Below are 22,337 nucleotides of genomic sequence, written 5' to 3'. Positions count from 1 at the left end.
CCCCGATCCACCGCTCCACGTCTTCTCCTCACTTCTCTCCTCCCTCGTGCACCTCTGGCCCCTGCCCATTGCTGAGATGGTTGACCCCTTTGGCCCTCGGCAAATTTAACATTCAGGGAAGATCCACATTTCATAAATCCCTGTAATTCTAGAGTTGGGAGATGCTCCATCGAAGGTCACTTTGGCCCATCCTGGCAGCCCAGGAGTGAGGTCTCCACCTGGCCCCAGACACAGCCAGCCCCTCAGAAACCAATGCCTGCCAGCCAGACCCGCGGGAGGACAACCGACGTACAAACCGGAAGGCCGGTTTATTAATTAAAATGGAACAGAACTCCCCAACTGGCCAAGTGCTTCATTTGCAGGTTGATTCGTTCTCCCCCGTGCGGGTCTGTCCATCTTCCACGGAGGCTGTCCCTTTGCAAGGATTGTGTCTGGTGACAGGGCTGCCCCTTCACAGCTTCTGGATATCTGAAGACTCAAACTGGAAAGCTTGACGAGCCTAGAAACAGGATTAGGGGAGAGGAGGGTGTGAGGCTGCGTTTCCCAAAGCCAAACATTCTTGCATGAACAGCTTTTCCAAAAGAAGGAAAATAGAAGACTCTGTGGATAACGAAGCTTGCAGAAGCTGCTCGCTCACCCACTTGTGGAAATTCACATGTGCATCGGCCTGGTCAAAGCTCTGAAACAAACACCATTTTACAGGAAGTTTTCTAAACTGATCTGGCCACGAAACTGGTTTCCCTCACCCTCCCTAATACCAGCCAACGGGCAAGGCCGGGCTCCTGCCAGGAATGGGTTCCAGGCCTCTCTGAGGTGGGGAACTGGGTCCCTGTGTCCAAGGCCCCTGCCCTCCCACCAGGCTTTTTTCCTGGGAACAGCCTCCCAGGGCCCCTGCTTCTCATTCCTCCTTTGGCCGGCTTCTCAGGTACATTCTTTCTTGATCCACGTCACTGATGCTGCCCAGGCACTGAGGGCCTGCTACACCCTGAGGTCAGCCCGGGAGACCTTTCTGTGCAACAGAAACACCATACCAGCAACACAGGGACAAAAGGAACAGGTTACAGGGATTAAACACAAAAACATAAACTGTGGGTGCCCTGAACTCATACAGGATCAGATATCCCCAAGGGATTTAGACATAGAGGGATGGGTTTTGGGGTGAGGTCCGGGGAGACCAGAACTGCTCCAGCTTATAGAGTGGCTAAAATCTGCAGGGTCAGGGCTGATCTGGAAGGGAGGGGTGAGGACAGCTTTGGAAAGGAAGACAAAGTCAGATCTAGCCAGTAAAAAGAGAGAATATCCAGTTAAATTTTACTTTCATCCAAACAGTAGATGATTTTTTTTAAGTATTATAATCACATACAAGATTTGGGAACGCTTATTCTAAAGATTTGTCATTTATGTGAAATTCAGTGTGGTTGAAGGTCCTGTATTTTATCCAGTAATCTACGCAGCAGCAGCTGGGGGAGGCTGTGGCGAGAGGCAGCAGGGGTGGGGGTTGGGGGAGAGACTGCCCACCTCGTGGCGACAGGCAGCAGCTGGCCACGCAGCATGGCCAGCGGCCTGAAGATCACAGTCAGGGCTCTCCAGCAGGCAGGTGCCTCGCGGAGATGGGGCATGGGGGCAGAAACCAAAGAGAAACACCACGTCCCACACCGGGATTGACGCAGGGACAGAGGACGAAGCAGAAATGCCTTGTGGGATGTGGAGCCCAAGAAGCCACAGGCAGGACATGGGAGCCGGAGGTGGCAGGAGAGCGTCACCCCCAGCAAAGGATTCTCAGGGTCACGGGAGAACTTTGTATTTGATGAGGGAGGCGGAATAGGCTTGATCCATTCTTATTTCTAGGCCCCATGGAAAGAATGACTCCAGTTGGCATGTGTGTTGTATGTACACATACACACACGTATGTATGGATCTGTGTGTGTGATCTGGTCGATTGGTCTATGTTGGTTTTACTAGTCTGACTCTCAGAATCCTAATGATACCTTATTGTTATCCTTGTTACCATCATAAAAGGAACCTCAGGGTCCAGTGATGTAGTGTGTAGTTACATATGCTGCTTTAGAAACATGAAGAAACTCAGGTCTGGGCCAGGCACACTGGCTCATGCCTGTAATTCCAGCACTTTGGGAAGCTGAGGCGGGCGGATTGCCTGCGATCAGGAGTTCCAGACCAGCCTGGCCAACATGGTGAAACCCCGTCTCTACTAAACATACAAAAATTAGCCAGGCATGGTGGCAAGTGCCTGTAATCCCAGCTACTGGGGAGGCTGAGGCAAGACAATCACTTGAATCCAGGAGATGGAGGCTGCAGTGAGCTGAGATTGCCGTTGCACTCCAGCCTGGGTGATAGAGTAAGACTGTGTCTCAAAATATAATAATAACTAAAAATAAAAATAATAAATAAATAAAAATAAACTGAGGTCTGGAGGTGTGAAATGGCTTGTCCAAAGCCACACGGCAGAGCCAGAACAAGAACCCTGGCAGTGACCACAGCTGTTTCTGCCATTCTAACTTCTCTCTCCACATTCAAATGAGTTGCCATCTGTGCGTGTTTCCCCGTCTGTAAGGTGGGAACAGTAGGAGTCTCTCGCAGGATGGTTGGAGGATTCACTAAAATGGGACGTGATTAGAAGCGTGTCCCACAGGTAGGTGTTCAGTAAGAACTGGTTGTTTTGACGACTATGTTTACACCTCTGTTTTTTCAGTCTGACAAGCTGAAGGCATGCCAGGATCAGAAGTGAATGAAAAGATGGATTGAGAGAACACCCGTGAAAGGAGGAGGGGCTATCAGTCATCTGCTGCTGCCTCACAAATGACTCCAAAACCGAGTGGCTTCAAACCACACACGCTGAGTATTTCATGCAGCGGCACACACTCCGTGAGTGGGCTGAGGAAGCTGTTCTTTATTTTTATTTCTTGATTTCAACAGATGCAGAGAAAGAGGAGCTGTTCTTTGAAAGACAGCCTGGGTGGTGCAGAGGATTCGGGGCCCCGGGAGAAGTGAGACCAAGGAAGTCACAAACAAGTCATTTTCTTTTCCATCAGCTCATGTTTGCTAAGCTGCAGCCTGTCTGTGTCCTCCCGGTGTCCCCAGCCGGAGCCAGCCCCGGAGGGAGGCAGGTATTGAGGAAGGCTTCACGCAGGAGGTGGCCCCTCTGTGGGGTCTCCGTGGGGTCTTCCGCTCCCTCCGTGGAGTCTTTCAAGACGGTAGAAATTAGCCAGGCCAAGAAAGGAGAGGGGTCTCTGGCAGACGGAGATGAAGCAAACGTCCAGGAGTCTCCCTCCTCCCCCTCCCCCTTCAGCGGGAGAGACCTGGGTCTCCAGGTGGCCCCGGCCAGCCCTGGGTGGATTGTTGGTCACTACAGCTGGTTGGCGGGATGCTGAAGTTCTAGGCAGGTTTCTGGGCCTAACCCTGGCTTCCTGCCTTGTTGGGTTCCCATCTGGAGGGTACGAGCAGGAGCGACGCTGGCCGATCAATCAGATCCTCAGATGTGAGTGGATGTTGAAGGGTGGAAGGACCGGAATAGGTGGAGGAGGAACCCAGCGGTGGATGGAAGGGCCAGGACACAGTGTCCCCTCCTCTGCCCTCATCTGCCCTCCCTGTCAGGAGCTGCTTCCCCTGCCTGCTCCTCTCCTCCTGGGGGGGAGCTGGTGCCCAGAGCCCACCCTTTGTATGCAGGCCTGAGACTGAGCACCAGTGTGGGGCAGGGGTGGGGAGTGTCCAAAATACCTGCAGCCGGGAGACACATGCACGTGCTCTTTCTCCATTCTTCCCTTTCTTACTTAAAAAAAAAAAAGCAATATACAAATGTTTTTTAAAATCTGACATTAGAAAATCACGTATATTAATTATATTTAATTTATAATTGAATTTATATATTTATGTATTTAAGTTATATATTTTTATAAATTTATTTATAATTAAATGTATATATTTATATATTTAATTTAAGTTATATATTTTTATATATTTTATTTAATTTATAATTAAATTACATATATTAGGGCTAGGTGCAGTGGCTCACGCCCATAAAATGAGCACTTTGGGAGGCTGAGGAGGGTGGATCACTTGAGGTCAGGAGTTCGAAACCAGCCTGGCCAACACGGCGAAACCCCGTCTCTACCAAAAAATACAAAAAATAGCTGGACATGGTGGCTTGTGCCTGTAATCCCAGCTACTCCGGAGGCTGAGGCAGGAGAATAGCTTGAACCTGGAGGCAGAGGTTGCAGGGAGCTGAGATCGAGCCATCGCATGCCAGCCTTGGTGGCAAGAGCAAGACTATCTCAAAAAAAAAAATTCATGTTTTTTTTTTTTTTTTTTTGAGACGGAGTCTTGCTCTGTCGTCCAGGCTGGAGTGCAGTGGCCGGATTTCAGCTCACTGCAAGCTCCGCCTCCTGGGTCTACGCCATTCTCCTGCCTCAGCCTCCCGAGTAGCTGGGACTACAGGCGCCTGCCACCTAGCCTGGCTAGTTTTTTGTATTTTTTTGGTAAAGACGGGGTTTCACCGTGTTAGCCAGGCTGGTCTTGATCTCCTGACCTCGTGATCTGCCCGTCTCAGCCTCCCAAAGTGCTGGGATTACAGGCTTGAGCCACCACGCCCGGCAATCCATGTATTTTAATGTATTTTTTTAACCACTTTTGAGAGTTAAATAGCTATTTTTCCTGTGTGTGTGTGTGTGTGTGTGTATTCTCATAGTGAATTGTCTAGAGAGTTAAATAGCGATTTTTCCTGTGTGCATGTGTGGATGTGTGTATGTGTGTGCGTATGTGGATGTGTGCGTGAGCGTGCATGTGTGGGTGCACGTGTGTGTGCATGTGTGTGCACGCATGTGTGTGTGCGTGTGCATCCATGTGCGTGGGTGTGGGTGCATGTACGTGCGTGTGCACGTCTGTGTGTGTGCATGTGTGTGTGCATGTGTGAGCGTGTGCAGGTGCGTGTCAGCGTGTGTGTGTGCGTGCGTGTGTGGGTGTACGTGTGTGTGTGCATGCGTGTGTGTCTATGTGTGCATGTTCATGTGCATTTGTGCGTGTGTACGTGTGCATACCTGCATGTGTGCATGTGTGCATGTGTGTGTGCGTGTGCATGCGTGTGTGAGTGTGTGCACGTGCATGTTGGCGTGTGTGCATGTGTGCGTGTTCATGTGCATGTGTGCGTGTTCGTGAGTGTCCATGTGTGTGCATGTGTGCGTGTGCACCTGTTGTTTTTCTGTATCCTCTCCTTTTATAATGTTAAAAAACAGGCCAGGTGTGGTGGCTCACGTAATCCCAGCACTTTGGGAGGCCGAGGCAGGCAGTTCACCAGGTCAGGAAATCGAGAACATCCTGGCTAACATGGTGAAACCCCATTTCTACTAAAAGAACAAAAAATTAGCCGGGCTTGGTGGTGGGCGCCTGTAGTCCCAGCTACTCGGGAGGCTAAGGCAGGAGAATGGCGTGAACCCGGGAGGTGGGGTTTGCAGTGAGCTGAGATTGCGCCCGCCACTGCACTCCAGCCTGGGCAACAGAGCGAGACTCTGTCTCAAAAAAACAACCAACCAACCAAAAACGTAGTGGGTTTGGAGGCTGACCTGGGGAAGACTGCTTGAGCCCAGGAGTTCAAGGTTACAATGAGCGAAGATCGCGGCACTGCACTCCAGCCTGGGGAACAGAGCCAGACCCTGTCTCAAAAAAAAAAAAAAAAAAAAAAAAAAAGACAAAACAACAACAACAAAAAAAACCAGCTGATGGGAAACAGGCAGAAAAACCAAGGGTGCGCCTGTGCACGGAGTCTCTGGCAAGCCTTTCCATGCACCGGGCGTCACTGGGCTGCACCTGAGCAGGGTGGTCTGCCTGGCACGGGAGGGAGTCACGATGCCAATCAATAAATTTTTAAAAATCATTTTATAGTTCAGTAGTTTAAAAATCATTCCATGGGGCCGGGCACGGTGACTCACGCCTGTAATCCCAGCGCTCTGGGAGGCCGAGGTGAGTGGATCATATGAGGTCAGGAGCTGGAGACCATCCTGGCCAACATGGCGAAACCCTGTCTCTGCTAAAAATACAAAATCAGCCAGTAGTGGTGGCGCACGCCCGTAATCCCAGCTACTCGGGAGGCTGAGGCAGGAGGTTTGCTTAGAACCCAGGAGGCTGACGTTGGAGTGAGCTGAGATCGTGCCACTGCACTCCAGCCTGGGCAACCCAGCAAGACTCTGTCTCAGAAAAAATATACATTAAAAATAAAGCTTGAATTAATGAAGATCTGAAGGATGCTTTGCCTCATCAATTTCAGAAAGAAACAGTGGACCTGAAAAAGCAGCTCAGAGAAGGGTAAGAAACATCAGGCTCTGATGTCAGGGGGTCACAGGGGGATGACAATGAAGAGGGTGAGGCTGGAGAAGATGAAGAGAAAAGGAAAAAATGAAGGGGAAAAATAAAGTCTCCCCAGAGAAGGCTGAAACGCCGGCGGAGCGGATGCAGAGAGAAAGCACTGGAAACAAAGCTTGACGTGGAAGAAGAAACAAGGCCGCAGCTAAATTACAGAAACAGGCATCTTTGCCAGAAAATTCTCTGCCCTGGAGAAGAAGGTAATTGGTGGTGGTGGTGATTTGTGGGCCAAAGCCGAGGAACAAGAGAAACTTCTCCAAGAATCTAACACGGAACTGGAATAAAGGAGGAAGAGAGCAGAGCGACTTTGCGGAGAACTTGAGGAGAAAAGGTAAGAACGCTTGGAAATGGAAGAAAAATACACCATTTTGCAAGAGGAACCAGAGGGAAAGACCAAGACGTTAAAGAAAGTGTGGGCCAGGGGCGGTGGCTCACGCCTGTCATCCCGGCACTTTGGGAGGCCGAGGCGGGCGGATCACGAGGTCAGGAGATGGAGATCATCCAGGCCAACATGGTGAAACCCTGTCTCTACTAAAAATAACAAAATTAGCTGGCATGATGAGGCACGCCTGTAATCCCAGCTACTCCGGAGGCTGAGGCAGAATTGCTTGAACCAGGGAGTCAGAGCTTGCAGTGAGACGAGATCACACCACTGCACTCCAGCCTGGTGACAGGGCAAGAATCCACCTCAAAAAAAAAAAAAAAAGAAAGAAAGAAAAAGAAAAGAAAATTTGGACTATTCTGATGGCTGCAAACAGAAATGGCTGATGTCCAGCGAGAGCATCAAAAGAAATTGAAGCCTCCTGAAGAACATTTAGCAGCTCAGCCGGGAGCTTCGACTTCGGATGCCTGTTATTGATAACATCATACCTTGGGATTGTCAGGAAATGATAGAAAACTGTGTCCCTCGGAATAAAGACATAGGAGAATGGCAGCTAAAACGTGTTGCCCACACGGGAAATAACACGAGGAGGCAAATCCAGTACCTGATTAAAAGGAGAAAGATCCCTTTGAAGTGGGCCTTTCTCCTGTGTATCTCGCCCAGGCTTAGGGGCGTCTGCATCTGGCTTTGATGAAACTGGGAAAGGTCGCGAGATTCAAACGGGAAAGCAAGGCCGAGGACTGGGAGGAGAACGCGTTCTGCGGAGACTGAAACTATAGTTGACTCTTTACGTTCGTGTTACAGACTTAAAGTCACAATAAAAATCAGTGATATTCTCACGCCTGGACCAAATCTTTAATTGCAACAGTGAAGACTTCTCTATCATTTTAATTCACGGAAGCTGTAAGTCACGGAGTAAGACTGGAAATAATAATTTGCCTAACAGCTTTTAGTCTCTATATACTAATATGACATATTAAAATGGTACTACTGGTGATTGTTCAAATTGTCCGAATACTACTCTTCCATTGCCCCGTACGGGGAAGTTGGGCGGCAGTTCAGACTACAGAGTTGCATCTGTGCTATACATCAGTTTAGATGTGTGTCTATTAGCTATTTACCCAGCTACTGTGTATTCAGATAACTAGAGCTTCAAAATAGAAAACGAAAACTGTGTCCTATTTTGCACATAGAAAGTAGCAGATCAGACCAGACACGGTGGCTCACGCTTGTGATCTCAGCACTTTAGGAGGCCGAGGTGGGCGGATCGCCTGAACTCAGGAGTTCGAGACCAGCCTGGACAACACGGGGAAACCCCATTTCATTTCATAGTAAAGTTTAAGTTGTAATAGACGGAATTGTCTGTCCTCTTGTTGGCTGCTTACAAAATTTTACACTTTTTTGAAAGTTGTGCTACTCCTAAATCACTTACTATATGTTTTGTGGATTTTTAAATTATGTAATCAGCCCTGAAACACATTGGCTGTAAATGTTTTGAGACTTCATAAGTTAGTATTTGTTTATTTAATTTATTTAGTCAGTTATTTTTGACACCCCGTCTCGCTCTGTCACCTAGGCTGGAATGCAGTGGTACGACCACGGCTTATTGCAGCCTCGACTTCCCAGGCTCCAGCGACCCTCCCACCTCAGCCTCTCGAGTAGCTGGGACCACAGACGTGCACCACCACGCCTGGTTAATTTTTGTATTTTTGGTAGAGATGGAGTTTCACCATGTTGCCTAGGCTGGTCTCGAACCCCTGAGCTCAAGTGATCCACCCTCCTCGGCCTCCTAAAGTGCTGGGATTACAGGTATGAGCCAGGGCACCTGGCTAATATTTATTAAATTAATATTATTTCAATATATTTGGTTAAATTCTAGTTTAAATTACAAAAAGCTGTGTATAGAGGGGGCAAGTGAAGATGGAACACTGGTGAGGTGGTGGTGAAAAGGTGTCCATAAATTTAAAGTGCATTCCATAAGTGAAGTTCTGGGCACAGTGAGCATTTTCTAGGTAATTAGAATTGCATTTCACTGGCAACATTTTCTTTGTGGTGTGTGAGATAGACGCTTGTAACTTAACTCTGGGGGGCATTGTTAGGTACTGCGCAGACTTGAGGTGAACACGTGTCTTGTAAAAACTTTGTACCAGCAGAATATTTTGGTAATTGTAAAATGTTTTGGATGATGCACATTTAACTCTGTTAGTAATTACTCTACAGAAATCTTAATTTGCCAGTAGAAAAAAAATCAATGTTTCTTTTTAAAAATTCATGTTTCTCTAACACAGGAACAGAAAACCAAACACTGCATGTTCTCACTCGTAAGTGGGAGTTGAACAATGAGAACACATGGACACAGGGAGGGGAACATCACACACCAGGGCCTGTCGGTGGGTGGGGGGCAAGGGGAGGGAGAGCATTAGGACAAATACCTAATGCATGTGGGGCTTAAAACCTACATGACAGGTTGATGTGTGCAGCAAACCACCCTGGCACATGGATACCTGTGTAACAAACTGCATGTCCTGCACATGTATCCCAGAACTTAAACTAAAAACAAAACAAAACAAAGTTCATGTTTCTAGCCTTTAACAATTCAGTTAATAGGAAAGGGGTAACTTTTGAATTAAGCTTTAAAACATTATGGAAAAATTTTTAACGAAGAAGTATTGCATTATTTTGCTGCAAAACTGTTGCTTCACTGTATAAAAGTAGCAGCAGCAAATGCAGCATATTGCAAAATTAAGATCGCGTTGTTCTTCATCTGACCCTGTACAAGCCACGAAAACGTCTTCACTCCCAGCTGTTTCCAATAGAACAATCATTGGGTATTTCAGCCCAATCCAGGTATGGATATATGCGAGTTACAATGTAACATAAGGCTTAAGAATAACAAGGTTATCTTTGAATTATGTAATTTTTATAACCAATTTTTACCATGGATAATACCATGAATTCTGAATACTAGAGCCTAGTGTAAAAATCATAGGGTATTGTGAGAAAGATGTGTGTTATGTTTCTCTATAATCATTAGACAGTTGAAGGCATTTTCCTTCACTGGCAGTGTTAAGAGTAGTTTCTTTTTCCCGCCGGTAATGCTAAAAGTTGCTATTCTAAGTCCTCTATCCACCACTAATTTAAGACAACCCTGCTGGGTTGTGTTATTTCATACTCGTTTATTTAGTTTTCACCCCTCAATAGATTGTACGTATTTCTCATGTGCTTCGTCACTCCTAAGTTCATCTAGTTCCGAAGGGTTAGTCGGTGCCATCTTGATCAACCAACCGTCTTCAGAACACGAGTTGTTGACAAGTCCTGGCTTTTCTGCAAGAGCTTCATTAATTTCAGTTACTTCTCCTGGTAAAAGATAAGAGAGTCCATCAGCAGCCTTCACACTTTCCAAAGCACCAAACTCATCCTGTGTGTTCAGTGTTGCCCCAGCTTCAGGCGGACTACAGTAAACCACGTCTCTCAATGCTGCCTGTGCAGAACTGCTGATCCCCTGTTCCGACACCATGTTCTGTCGTTAGCCATTCATGTTTCTCTGTGAATTTACACATGGAGAGCAGAGTGGGTCCTGTGTGCAGCGTCCAGACAGCGCCTGCCTCCAGCTGCCAGGGCCTCGGCAGGCACAGCCTGCAGGCTCCATACCACTAGCTGTGCCATGTTTGAAGGGCACATTGTGGAAATTTAAGCCAGTATGTTACGTATTTTTTCTATCCCATCCTACCACAATAACACAAAGAAATCTGTAAAAAGTCAAAATAAAAAGTCCATCTAGGCCGGGTGTGGTGGCTTACGCCTGTAATCCCAGCACTTCGGGAGTCCGAGGCAGCAAATCACAAGGTCAGGAGTTTGAGACCAGCCTGGCCAGCATGGTGAAACCCCATCTCTACTAAAAAAAAAAAAATACAAAAAACTAGCTGGGTGTAGTGGTGAGTGCCTGTTATCCCAGCTACTTGGGAGGCTGAGGCAGGAGAATGGCGTGAACCTGGGAGGTGGAGGTTGCAGTGAGCCGAGATCCTGCCACTGCACTGCAGCCTGGGTGACAGAGCGAGATTCTGTCTCAAAAAAAAAAAAAAAAAAAAAAGGTCAATCTATAAGAAGCATAAGAAGTCAATGAAGAAGAATGAAGAAGTTCTTAAAGCAGGGTCACTATAGCAGTATATTTTTAAAGTATTATGTTAAAATCAGTGATGCCAGATGGACATTAAATGTCCACCTTTTGAAATACCAAACTTTGATAGTCAAGCCAGGCCTGAATAGCCATAAGAAAATATGGGACACTGGTGTTTGAGCTATGTCTTCAGTTCCAGTCATAGCAGTTCTGTGGTTTCCTCACAATGACTATGTCTTCGTCCACGAATGAAATATTTTGTAACTTCAGTGCTGATGTGGTGAAAGGGTAGAGAGGAACACACTTGCTCATTATTTGAAGCAAATTTGAGGGGCGCACATATAGCAACAGGATTTAAAATGAGGGGCGCACATATAGAAGCAGGTTTTTGAATGAGGGGCGCCCGAATAGGAACAGGTTTCTGAATGAGGGGTGCACGAATAGGAACAGGTTTCTGAATGAGGGGCGCCCGAATAGGAACAGGTTTCTGAATGAGGGGCGCACGAATAGGAACAGGTTTTTGAATGAGGGACGCACGTACAATAACAGGTTTTTGAATGAGGGGCGCACGTATAGGCCCAGGTTTTTGAATGAGGGGCGCACATATAGAAACAGGTTTTTGAATGAGGGGTGCATGAATAGGAACAGGTTTTTGAATGAGGGGTGCACATATAGAAACAGGTTTTTGAATGAGGGGTGCATGAATAGGAACAGGTTTTTGAATGAGGGGCGCACATATAGAAACAGGTTTTTGAATGAGGGGCGCACGAATAGGAACAGGCTTTTGAATGGGGGGGCGCATGTACAGGAACAGGTTTTTGAATGAGGGGCGCACGTACAGGAACAGGTTTTTGAATGGGGGGCGCACGTACAGGAACAGGTTTCTGAATGGGTATTCTCTTTTCCCTTTAATTTAAAAGGTAATATTTACTTATTAAAACGAGCCTTGGTAGAGTTACTGGTTTATAGTATGTTCTTTAAGAATCCTTATATTACATATACCAATAGTTAGGGTGTTAAAATATAATCGTATTCTCTGTTTGTGTTTAGATTACTGTAAAGTAGAAATGTAGTAAGGCGAGGAGGTTGCGTCACATACTTGCCCCATGAATGGAATTCATTCCATATGCTATTTCATTTACTTTCCGGAGAAAGGGGAATTTTTTTGCAGCAATAATTTAAGGTGACTTCGTGGTAGTGGGTGGTGCTACTTCATCTGTAACATATTCTGAAAACCATGATTCTGGTTTGGGCTTTTTTTTTTTTTTTTTTTTTTTTTTTGCTTTGCTTCTGTTTCTTTTTAGTCTGTTTTTAATATCTTTCCCCTTCACTCTAATCTCAAGGAAAGTTCTCTTTCCTACAGGGCTGTGAATTAAGGAATGGGTAGAGTTTACGTTTAAGTAAGCCAGTGTCTGCTCAATTTCCTAACGTACACATTTGGTTTTTTTAAAATTATTCTTTGTTCTTAAAAATACTAGGAGAGGCCTGGCGCAGTGGCTCATGCCTGTCATCCCAGCACTTTGCGAGGCCAAGGTGGGTGGATCACCTGAGGTCGGGAGTTCAAGACCAGCCTGACCAACATGATGAAACCCCGTCTCTACTACAATTACAAAATTAGCCAGGCATGGTGGTTCATGCCTGTAATCCCAGCTACTTGGGAGGCTGAGACAGGAGAATCATTTGAACCCAGGAGGCAGAGGCTGCAGTGAGCTGAGATCGTGCCATTGCACTCCAGCCTAGGCAACAAGAGCGAAACTCCATCTCAACAAAAACAAAAACAAAAAACCTAGAAGAATGGAAGAAAACATAGGTTCGTTCTTTCTCTTTCTTTCTTTCTTTCTTTCTTTCTTTCTTTCTTTCTTTCTTTCTTTCTTTCTTTCTTCCTCTTTCTTCCTTCTTTCCTTTCTTTCCTCCCTCTCCTTCCTTCCTTCCTTCCTCCCTCCCTCTTTCCCTCCCTCTTTCTCTCTCTCTTTCTCTCTTTCTTTCTTTCTTTTTCTCACTTTGTCATCCAAGCTGGAGTGCAGTGGTGCGATCCCTGCTCACTGCAGCTTCAACCTCCTGAGGTTCAAGCAATCCTCCTGCCTCAGTCCCCCAAGCAGCTGGGACTACAGACACACACCACCACATCAGGCCAATTTTTGTATTTTTTGTAGAGATGGGTTTTTACCATGTTGCCCAGGCTGGAAAAACATAGATTTTCTAGTGCCCTTAAACTTATGCTGTAATCTGACTAATTTAAATAATTAGTAACTTCAGTAGTATTACTACAACACTGTCTACTGGCCAAAATCACAAAGTGAGTAGTAAGTCAGTTGCATCAATTTCAAAAGCCATGCTTTCATTGTACTTTATGTATAAATTGTATTTGTTCAAGTTGTACATATTGATATTGTATGTATATATGCAGCATGGCTAAATAAGAATAAAAATGTTTTACCCCCCCAAAAAAAAAAAAAAGAAAAAAAGAAATGGAAATAGCAGTAATCCTGGGCCAGAGGAGAGCACTGGATCTCAATCTAGAATGAAGGCCCTCCTGTAGACACCCTGGCCTGTGAGGGAGCAGGGCCCAGGGTAGGGGACCCAGGAGGTCTGGCCGTGCAGATCGATTACGGAAGCTGTGGACAGTGGAGAACAGTTTTGCTTTGTTATTTTGTTTTGCTTTGGCAAATGTAACTAGGACAAAAATTGTCTTCCCTTCCCTAGCCAGCTATGGGACTGACTTTGCCTATGTTACCAACCACTCCTCAAGAAATGAGAAAAGTGATCACTCTTCTGAGGCGATAGGTCTCTGGAGCTGACTAACTTTTCAGTTTAGCTCTTCAAGACCCATGGGCTTCCTGCAAACCTTGGTGGTGGCCTCCAGTGGAATATGAAGTGACCAGCAAAGTCCCATGCCGGGGGCTGGTGTGTGTTTTCGAAGGAGGACTCGTATTAGAAGCTGAAGGCAGCTCACATCACAGTTTGTTTGCAGGGATTTTGTTGCATCTTTCAGTAAAATTAGCAAAGATGTGACACTGGTTATAGAGATGTCTGCTGAGGCTGGAAAAATAGCCAGTGGGTGACTCTGCCTCGCCAATGAGGCTGTGGGACTAGACCTCCCAGGCTAGGCTGCAACTAAACTGCAGAATCTAATGATGGAGAGTGGCACAAAAATCCTTAAGCAGTTTTAGATCAAAACATCTTCCCACTGGACGAGTATAATTGTCCCCACCAAGATCACCAATATCAGACAAGGGGGCCGGGCGCGGTAGCCCATGAGTGCTTACGGTGTGCCTGCTACTTGCCAGGCTGTGGGTACGGGAGATAAACCTGCTCTCTGTCCTCATGGAGCTTCCTGTCTAGTGGGAAATCTTTCCCCATCCGTCTGGTGTCCACTGCCTCTGCCTGCCCACTTCCGACCCTCACCTTCTTCCTCCCCTGCCCTGGGCCTCGCTCCTCTTGGCACCTGTGGGCAGTGAAAGAGGTTGCCCAGGTTGTCAGCCACACCCCTTTGGGCTTGGTTTCCATTTCGGAGTGTGTGGTCTCTGCTCTCTCCGGTAAGGTTTCCTCGCATTAGTCACTCGGCTTGTGGAACATGGGTCAGCAGAGACGATGGGGTCACCAGGAGGACAGGGCGAAGTCCGGGCTGCAGAGCAAAGACTTGCCCCAGGGTTTGGCAGCCTCTGGGCCACTCTGGGATGACCACAGCCAAGCCTGTCCTGGGGGGAAAAGAAGGCACAGGCCACTGACGTGTCTAGCTGGGACTGGCGCTAGGTGCGGGGCCCCACCGGGACGCGCCTGGTCTGCCCACACACCTGGAGGAGAGCAGTCCCTGCTGTGCTGGGCTGGCCAGCACTGCCATGTTTCTTTCTTCCAGCCTGTCGCAAACCCAGGCACTTCCTGCTTGGTGCCTAGCTTCAGGCCTGGGTCTTGCTCCCTGGGACCAAGGAGGGGCTTCCTCCCTGATCACCCCCGCCCCAGATGCCCCACCTTCGGTTTGCCCCATGCCCACCACCACAAAACCCTTGCAGGAGCCTCCTCTGCAGGCTCCTGCTCCCAGGAGCAGCCCTATACAGCGTCTCCCCCACCTCCAAGCCAGACCAGGTCACACCCTCCCCGGGGTTTCTCCTGCTCATCCATGGACAATGCTACAGGCCACTGAGTTGGCCCCCACACCTTCCTGGGGGTGGGGGTATCTTTATGAAAATGGAGGGGAAATAGAGATGCTCTCAGAATAAGAGTGCACCAGAGTCGTGAGGCCACCAACGATGGCAAAAGAAAGGTGTGCTGGTTTTGTGGCTGTGCCTCTCCGAGGGCCATTTCTTTCACCCTCTCCCCTCCGCCATGGCTCCTGAAGTCTCGCCTGCTCCAGGAAGACGAAAATTGGACAAAGCCAAGGTCCTGGGTGGATGGAAGGGCCTCCAGGACCCCCTGGATGTAGAGGAGGGAGGGAAGGGCTGGGGTAGAGCAGAAAGAATCCCCAGTGTCCCCATCCTGGGGAGGCAGCTCTGAACATGTAAATATTTGATGGATTTACAAGAAAGATTTCCATGCGGGATAGACTGTATCTCTACACTCTTTCAGATAACATGGGACTGGTTCAAGAGTCCTAATGTTACAAGGAAGGGGTTCCGATCTAGACCCCAAGAGAGGGTTCTTGGATCTTGCGCAAGAAAGAATTCAGATTGAGTCTGTAAAGTGAAAGCAAGTTTATTTTTTCGTTTGTTTATGTGTTTTTATTTTGAGGCAGAGTCGCTCTGTCGCCCAGGCTGGAGTGCACTGGCACAGTCTCAGCTCACTGCAACCTCCCCCTCCCAGGTTCAAGCCATTCTCCTGTCTCAGCCTCCCAAGTAGTTGGGATTACAGGCGCCGCCACCACACCCAGCTAATATTTGTATTTTTAGTAGAGACGGGGTTTCACCATGTTGGCCAGGCTGGTCTCGAGCTCTTGACCTCGTGATCTGCCCGCCTCGGCCTGCCAAAGTGCTGGGATTACAGGCATGAGCCACTACGCCCGTCCTGAAAGCAAGTTTATTAAGAAAGTAGAGGAATAAAAGAATAGCTATTCCATAGATGCAGCAGTGAGGGCTGCTTTGCCCGTTTTTATGTTTATCTCTTGATGATATGCTAAACAAGCGGTGGATTATCCATGCCTCCCCTTACTAGACCATATAGGTTGCCATGGCATTTGTAAACTGTCATGGTGCTGGTGGGCGTGTAGCAGTGAGGACGCCCAGAGGTCACTCTTGTGGCCATCTTGGTTTTGGTGGGATAGAACCGGTTTCTTTACTGCAACCTGTTTTATCAGCAAGGTCTTTATGACCTGTACCTTGTGCCAACCTCCTGTCTCATCCTGTGACGTAGAATGCCTAACCATCTGGGAATGCAGCCCAATAGGTTTCGGCCTCATGTTACCCAGCTCCCATTCAAGATGCAGTTGCTCTGGTTCACACGCCTCTGACACTAGTAACAACAGCTAAGGATTGTCACGTCTCTACCACATGCTAAGCCCTTATCATTGTGACCACTCTTTGTGGCTAATGCTTTTGATGTCTATGATACAGAAGAGAAAACCAAGACTCGAGAAGGGTGAGGAAGCTGTTGGCGTTCCTACACCCAGGCAGCAGTGGGGTTTGCCCAGGTGGTCTTGACTAAAGCCCCCGCTCCCAGCCACGACACTGGTGAGGTGGCCACGGGGAGGAAGGCACCTCCCATCACTCCGAGGCCCAGCTGCAGCCTGGGAAGCCCTGAGCGTGCCGGGCGCTGAGGCTGGGCCTCCCGGGCAGCCCCAGGCAGCGGCTGGCTGCGGCAGGGGCAGGAGGGCAGGGGCAGGAAGGCACACGGCGGGTCTGGGGCGCTCCCCTCCACCCTCCCTCCCTCGTTCCTTCATGCAGGTTCAGACTTGCATGGCCGTCTGAAGGCTCTTCCAGCTCCTCTGGCTCCCTCCTCATCTCCCTCACAGTCACCTGCCCTGATAGAACCCTGGGGAGTTTAATCCCCATCTCGGCGCCTGCTTTCCGGAGGAGCCGGACGCACACGGGACTGTGGATTCCTCCTCCAGCCACGCTCAGCTCCGGCCGGGACCGAAGCGCTGAAGCCGCGGGGCCGGGTGCCGCCGGCAGGGGGTGCGCGCAGACAGGGAGGCCCCACCCCGGCCGCGGAGGACGCGCTCCCCCGCCCAGCGCAGCCCGGGTCCGCTTACACCCGCCGAGCCCGGCCAGACCCGGTCCGCTCCGCTTGCACCTGCCGAGCCCGGCGAGCCTCGCTCCGCTTACACCTGCCGAGCCCGGCGAGCCCCGGTCCGCTCCACTTGCACCTGCCGAGCCCGGCGAGCCCCGGTCCGCTCCACTTGCACCTGCCGAGCCCGGCGAGCCCCGCTCCGCTTACACCTGCCGAGCCCGGCGAGCCCCGGTCCGCTCCGCTTGCACCTGCCGAGCCTGGCGAGCCCCGCTCCGCTTACACCTGCCGAGCCCGGCGAGCCCCGGTCCGCTCCGCTTACACCTGCCGAGCCCGGCGAGCCCCGGTCCGCTCCACTTACACCTGCCGAGCCGGCGCGCTGCAAAGCCTCGCTCAAGCTCACGTCCGTTCCAAGTCAGGCTCAGGGCCTCTCAGTCCTGAGTGCTCAGGACAACTCCGTGAGAGCTTTTTAAAACTCGTGGGCCGCCGCCGGGCGCGGTAACCCACGCCGGTAATCCCAGCACTTTGGGAGGCTGAGGCAGTCGGATCACCTGAGGTCAGGAGTTCGAGAGCCGCCTGGCCAGCACGGTGAAACCCCGTCTCTACTGAAAATATAAAAAGTAACCAGGTGTGGTGGCGCCCGCCTGCAATTCCAGTTACTGGGGGGGCTGAGTTAGGAGAATCGCTTGACCCTGGGAGGCGGAGGTTGCAGTGGAGCTGAGATCGTGCCATTGCACTCAGCCTGGGCAACAGAGCAAGACTCCATCTCAAAAAAAATTTAAAAATTGGCCAGCCACTGTGGCTCATGCCTGTAATCCCAGCACTTTGGGAGGCCAAGTGGGCGGATCACGAGGTTAGGAGTTCGAGACCAGCCTGGCAACACAGTGAAACTACTCTATTAAAAAATACAAAAAATTAGCTGGCCGTGGTGGCAGGCGCCTGTAATCCTAGCTACTCAGGAGGCTGAGGCAAGAGAATCGCTTGAACCTTGGAGACAGAGGTTGCAGTGAGCTGAGATTGCACCATTGCACTCCAGCCCGGGCAACAGTGCGAGATTCCGTCTCGAAAATAAAAATAAAAGTAAATAAATAAACCTGGCCACGGCCTAGTAACCATGCAGCTCTTGATCACCTACAAACACCTGCAAAGCACACGTCGTGGCAAACACGGGCTTTGGTGACAGGAAGACCTGGGCCCAGATCTTGCTTGCCACCCTGCTTACTAGCTGTGTGACCCTGGAGAAACCGCTGAACTTCTCTGAACTTGGTTTTCTTAGCTAAAGAGAGAATATAAGGATTCTTATGCTTGTCAGGAGGATTCGTGTAATACCACATCAAGATCTAAGCACAAGCTTCTCTCTGGTAGACCAGTCGCTCTCAGCGAGGACAGTGATGACCCCTAGTGGACAGTGTGAGAAGCTCTGGGGGTGTTTTCAGCTGTCACCGAGCCAGCGGCTACTGGGGCTACTGGCCTGAAGGGCAGGGCCGCAGGGCCTCCTGCAGTGTGTGGGGCAGTGATGCGCAATGAGGAAATGTCACGGATCCTACCTGACAAAATAGTTTTTCGCACAATTTTAAGACAAACTGAATTTTCCGGGGACACAACTACTGTGTAAGTTGAGAAAGTTTCATAGTGAGTTTTGTTTGGCACTTTGCCAACAGTTGTTCACCAGCGTGGGAAACTGATCACTGGCGGCACCTGCCATGCGCAGTATCTGAGTGGCCATGACCCGTGCGTCAGCCCGCGTGTGTAACAGCAGCCACTTAGGCACAAGCATCTGACCCGTGTAACATCTTAGTGAAACGCTTCTCATGTGCCCGTATGCACACAAATGCCTGCAAAACTTGTCAAAGTGCAGACTCCTGTCTAGCTGGTCTGAGGGGGGACCTGAGAAACTCATGCTATGAGGTCCTAGTGTAGTCACACCTAAGTGTGTGTGCAGAGAACACATTTATTATAAACTACGCTTCTCTTATCTTTTTTTTTAGTCTTGCTCTGTCACCCAGGCTGGAGTGCAGTGGCACCATCTCGGCTCACTGCAACCTCCGCCTCCTAGGTTCAAGCAATTCTCCTGCCTCAGCCTCCCGAGTAGCTGGGACTACAGGCAGCCGCCATCACACTGAGCTAATTTTTGTATTTTTAGTAGAGATGTGGTTTCACCATGTCGGCCAGGCTGGTCTCGAACTCCTGACCTCAAGTGATGTGCCCGTCTCGGCCTCTCAAAGTGCTGGGATGACAGGCGTCAGCCATGGCGCCTGGCCTCTTATCTCTCTTTTGTACAACACTTAGGGCATCATCTTGGGTGCAGTTCCCCAGGAAACACTCCGAGAGGGAGATTTGTGTGCCCGGCGTGAAGTAGGGTGTGCTCTCACAAACACCTGTAAGGGGCTGATAATGCAGCACCTGGAAGAGGGAGAAGTTCCGCTGTGATATAGTCGTAGCAGAGGATGCAGCTGGTCCCTCAGGGCTCAGGCCTGGGGTGGCCTTCAGAGATGTCCCAAATGGATGCTGGAGTGGAGACTCGACCAGTCACTGGATGTGTGCTCCCCTCCCCCCAGGGACAAACAGGTGGCTCTCTCGGGCCTCAGCTGTGAGCAGCCGACACTCCTGCAGCTGGAGGAAGGGCCTTGGTCCTGGATGAGTGGTGTGGGCGGCGCACCCCAAATCTGCGACAGACCGTACGCTGATGTTTAAACGTGGTGTGTGGACAGGTTATATTATCTTCGGAATTTCATTAGTAAAGGTGTTGCAAAATATTTGTCCTAGAAAGGGAACACTGAGTTTCGTAGGTTCAGAGCCTCTGTACAGGGTAAATGGCAGAAGCTCCTATTACCAGAAATTACAGTTCACCAAGCTCAGCAAATACCTACTGCCCACCATGTGCCAGGCACTGTTTTAGGCACTTGGAGATACATCCATGAACAAAGCAATGAAGGCCTGTCCTCTTTGGAGGTTACATTCTAGCAGGTGGCAAGGGGTTACAGGCTGTGATCACAGTTTTCAGTTTTAGGCCCACATCTGCCCTCTGGATGGCCCACAAGGCATCCCATAGTTGGCATCAGTCAATGGGTATCTAGTTTACAGCAAACCCACCACAACAGTTGGACAAGCACCTAGAACTCTTCTCTCTGACCAGAGGATTTGTGCTTCTACAAGGATGGAGGAAATTCCCACTGGCTTTTTTTTCTCTTTCTGTGTTCTCTTTGTTTGGCCCCAGAGGCAGCTGCAGCCTCAGGAAGTGTGTGGTGGAGCAGGGAAGCTAAAGCCCAGGCCTTCAAGCCAGAGAGCCAGAAAGGGTGGGGGAAAGGTCGGGGGCAGGGGTGACCAAAAGCCAGAAAGTGTCACAGAGACTGAAAAGGAGGAGGTGGTTCAGGGCAGGAATCCCATAAAGCTGGATCCGAGCTCCTGGGCCCATCCGTTGACGGCACAGGCATGGACCGTAAATTGCGTACCGAAGGCCCTGAGAACTGAACCGTGGGCAGATTACCACCGCAGTCCCAGACTGGTCACTGGTTGGTGCACATGTGGGACGGATCCCAACCACAAAATACAAAGACTTGAAAACTGAACTGACATTGCAGCCGCCCCTCACAGGAGGCAGAACTTGGGGTCTCAGTCTAAGTCAACTACCTGCTAAAATCAACCCGTCGACAAACAAAAATCATATTCTCTGCGGGCTTTAAACAAGACCCAGAATCTCATAACATCATCTTCCAAAGGTCTAAGATACAATCCAAAACTACTCAACATACGAAGAACCACAGAACTCACATCTCACAAGGAGACAGACAAGCAACCGAGGCCAATCCCATGACGAGGCAGGTGTTGGAATATCACAGACATTAAGCAGCTGTTATAACCATGCTCCAAGAAGTAAGAACACTACCGAAGTGAACAAAAAGACACATCATCTTGGCAGATACATGAAATATTACAGAGAAACATGAAAATTTTAGAACTGAAAAACACGACAACCCAAATAGAAAATTCGCCTGAGAGGCACAAGATGAGAATGGGCCACAGGCCATGGACCTCCACAGGCAGCCCCGAGGCCTCCTCAAGTTTGGAGGACGTGGGTGGAGGGCACTGAGACTAGCACCAAACTAAATGGCTTTGGTCCCAGAACCCTTGATGCTGCTGCCACTGAGGCCACCCATGTCCAGATCTGCCCAGTCCTGCCTGGCTCACAGTCTGGCTGTGCCTGCCTCCCCCCACCCCCATCCCTGCCCCACCACCATAATGCATTTCCTCAACTGCCTCCTCCATGAGCCCCTCCCATCCAGTGCAAGCTCCCGCCAGGAAGGGACTGCTGGTTTCTCTCTCACTGTCTCTGCATACAGCAAGAGGCACGAGAGGAGGTCTGGCAAACGGAGGACGCACCTCCAACTTGGTCTGCAGGGAAGAAGCAAAAGTGAACAGGAAATAAGGTCTCGCAGCTGGAAGTTTTGACACATCGAATTCCTCACAATTTCTCAAACCCATTTCAAGATGAGGAAACTGATGCCACTGAGAGATTAAAAGGCTAGAATGGGCCAGGCGCGGTGGCTCATGCCTGGAATCCCAGCACTTTGGGAGGCCGAGGTGGGTGGATCACTTGAGGTCAGGAGTTTAAGACCAGCCTGGCCAACATAGTGAAACCCCGTCTCTAGTAAAAACACAAAAATTAGCCTAGCATGGTGGCAGGCACCTGTAATCCCAGCATACTTAGGAGGCTGAGGCAGGAGAACCGCTTGAACCCGGGAGGCAGAGGCTGCAGTGGGCCAAGATTGCACCACTGCACTCCAGTCTGGGCAAAGAGTGAGGTTCTGTATCCAAAAAAAAGAAAAAAATAGCATAATGGCCAACTGTGACTTTTTCAAGGAACGAACCAGAGCAAATGCTAAGCACTGAGAGGGGATGATTCGATAGTAATAGACTTAGCACAATTCGCTTTTTTTGGCAATAAGAATAACAGAAGAAAAATGAGAACTACCTCTATAACCAACCAAAGGGGAGTGACGGAGTATTTTGGCACATGTACTCAGTATTTACAAATCTATAATAAAGTGAGCACATTAAAAACATCCACACAACAGGAGAGAAGCCCCATGCTGTTCAACAGGGATTCAAGAGCCAACATGAGCTGAAGGTTCTGTTGTTCTCTCTTTTGTAGGACACTTGGGGCATCATCTTGGGTGGAGTTGTCCAGGAAACGCTCTGAGAGGGAGGTTATCTAGAAGCTCCATAATGAGAATATTCTTTTGGCAAAGAAGGTAAATATTTTATCTGGGGGGAAAAGCCATTCTTTTATTCTGGCACGGGGCTGATAGTTGG

At 49.3% G+C, this 22,337-nt stretch overlaps 1 long non-coding RNA gene across 1 annotated transcript; it reads right to left on the bottom strand.

Moving 5' to 3' along the window:
• Positions 1–348: 348 nt before the first annotated feature.
• Positions 349–22,027, bottom strand: LOC140713559 (uncharacterized). Its single transcript, XR_012095671.1, has 2 exons — positions 21,350–22,027; positions 349–499 (listed from the first exon to the last, which is right to left on the bottom strand). It is a non-coding gene; the product is annotated as an uncharacterized lncRNA (long non-coding RNA).
• Positions 22,028–22,337: the final 310 nt, after the last annotated feature.

This window comes from Chlorocebus sabaeus, chromosome 15 (genome assembly GCF_047675955.1).
Source record: "Chlorocebus sabaeus isolate Y175 chromosome 15, mChlSab1.0.hap1, whole genome shotgun sequence".
Lineage (NCBI taxonomy): Eukaryota > Metazoa > Chordata > Mammalia > Primates > Cercopithecidae > Chlorocebus > Chlorocebus sabaeus.
The sequence above is the reverse complement of the archived record's forward strand: the minus strand, read 5'-3'. Positions and strand labels throughout refer to the sequence as shown.